Raw genomic sequence first — 2,924 nt, forward strand, 5'->3', positions numbered from 1 at the left:
GCTACTGCTAATGAGATTTTAATGCAACATTTTGGTTTACTTGAAAATACATTATGGATTTAAAGTACTTTCTGAGAGATACCAGATGACACAGCGGTTAGTTTATTTGACAGCTACACGATTATATCACGACGCTACTATTGAGCGACACAATTTATATTATTGCTTTTGCACTGTATCTTTTTTATATCTGCACAGTTTTCCTGAATTATTCCGGAAAGTAAAATATGTTTTAGTAGTAACTTATGTGGTATAGCTACAATGAGACAGCCTTTTCCGTAGCACAACAATACGTTACAGCACAGTACTTTCTTCATCACAGCAATAAGCGTAATAATTAAGATATCTAGCAAAGCATTTCACTCTTGTTTAGGACGAGGTGAGTACATTGACTGCAGCAGAACTTTGCTTACAGAGGACGATAACTACGACAGTTCCACAGAATTATCTTACAGCAAGACGCACATTTAGCGCTACAGGACACCCATTTGAGTGATTAATTTTGTACTTAAAACATTTATTTTCAAAGATTTTTTAATTACAATGATACAAAAGTTTTCTGTGATACATTTCATTCCATTGCTGTTATCTGTAACACCTGAGGTTATAATTACATTAATCCTCGGGGGGGGGGGGGGGGGGGGGGGGATACACACTTACTTTGTGTACCATGTGTTTGGCAAGCTAATATGGTATTCGCTTATACAACTTGACATATCGGTACCATATTTCTCTAACACTGAATTACACAGCTATCTGATTATTTAACAGAGAAACAAAAATTTTTTTACTACGTCAGTGACACATGTTTACGCAGTTACACAGTTGGATAACTTCACACTTATGAAATTGTATTTTGTCTGCACTATGTGAAATGTTTGTACTTTTTCGGAACCATTGTGATACTATGAGAGCTTTGAATGTCGTATTTGGTAATGGAGCATGATTTTTAAAGTACGTTTGAGATAGATGACACTATTGAAATGAGCAGAGAATTTATTTTAGGTTTTGACATTATTGCAGAAAGCTACGACGTTTTTGAGATTTGACTGAGGTGTTATGATGTTATTTTTACTACGACGATTTGTATTACGCTGTTGAGGTATGTTTATGATCAATAAGCTGATGCTATATGAGGAATTTGATTATGCTACATATTTATAATGATGAAATATTGAAGAATATCGACGAATATGTATATGTGTAATAAGGTGAGGAATAATGAGTAGTGGTTAGGAACGCTGTTTTGTGAAAAAGGATGTTGGAAACCAAGAATCGTACTTTAAGAGTTATGAAATGTGTGTAAATCCGTGAATGTATTACAATACGGGCGAAATTTTTTTGTTGCTGTTATATTTATAGTATTTTGTTTCTACAGATTTGTAACGCAAATGTTTCGACCTGTGAAATTTTATTTGTATCAAACTGTCACTGTAGCGAAAACTGATGTAAATATTTTGGTAAGGAAGGTAGGTCACCTTGACATAATGCACTGTGAGCACCCAGCTGCGCGACAGTCGCCTGGAAAAAAGCCATTAGTGTGTGCCTTTCAGAGGCACAGGTGGAGAAAAAAGAGGAGACCATTAACCTCGCTATTGACTTTCCTTTGTAGAAAACATCGCAAATACGACACGCTGATTACTTGGAAACATATTGTACTTTGTGCTACTTACTGAAATGCTTATGAATTGATGGGAAATATTCTTATTCTGCACACCTGATTATGACAAGTGTCCTTCTATGAGACTTGAGAGAATTGATAATAATTTATGAAATGCCACGTGACTATTGAATGATGTTTTTATGCCTTGTACATAGTTGCTTATTTCATTTGATATCTGGTTTCCAGCTGTGTTGCAGCATTGGTTATATAAAATAATGCATTTGCTAATGTGAACACTTTCTGTCAACAGACCTATTAAATAATAATTTATGATCCACATTCTTCGAAAAAGGAGCACTTTGAAAGGAAAGAACAACAAGAAGGGACTGATAACGGTAACTGCATATATAATTTTCTTTTCAAGTGCTTGGTAATTTTTGTAGGATAAGTTTTTGTGGTTTACCACTTTAATTACATAGACATTAAGATGTGAATATACATTTCCCTTACCTGCAGTGTTGTCTTTAGTGTACTATTTTTTCTGCTTGTGGGTGTGTCATGTTTGTCGTGTTTGCCAGGCATAGTGCCACTAAATTTCACTTTGTATTACTCTGTTAAGCCAGTTTTACTACTGATTTATTTTTCTTGTTGCTGCACATTGGCTCATATTAGTTGTAATGTTGCATTTGCTCTGCTAATTCAGATTTACTGCTGCTTGCTTTGCCAATTTGCATTTATTTGTCATTGCTGTTTGTGTTAATTGTTTTGTACTGCTGCATTGCCTCGTCCCTTAGTATATATATCTTGGCTCAGTAGATTTAAGTTAGCTTAAGAGAGGGTAGACTATATAAGAAACTATGGAGAATAGGGAAAGAATGCATTGAGAAGGTATATGAAAAAGATTTGGCCCAAAATGAGTATTGTACACTGAGAAATAATTATTTTGAAAGAAATTTGAATAGAATACAGAAAGCAGGTATTGATATGGCTTTTTGGGAATAATAATGAATGAAGGGAGATCTCCAAGAAGTAAAGAAAGTTTTGTTGGCAAAATACTGCAGTAAAACAAACCCTGTCTTTTTCTTTTTTGATATTCCGATATGTGTTTGAATACCCTTGTGTATTTGTGTATTTCCTGTCTTTTGTGTTTAGCTTATAAGATTTACGTTGTAGAATTTTTCTAGTACTAATCTACATTCACTATGATGAGGAATACTGTTATCCTCAAATATAATTTGCATTAATAATATGTTATTTACTTTGTAAAGATGTTTAGACATTATTAATTCTGTTCTGTTTCAATGCTCATACGTGAAATTAA

The sequence above is a fragment of the Schistocerca piceifrons genome, chromosome 5, assembly GCF_021461385.2.
Source record: "Schistocerca piceifrons isolate TAMUIC-IGC-003096 chromosome 5, iqSchPice1.1, whole genome shotgun sequence".
In the NCBI taxonomy this organism is placed as follows: Eukaryota; Metazoa; Arthropoda; class Insecta; order Orthoptera; family Acrididae; genus Schistocerca; species Schistocerca piceifrons.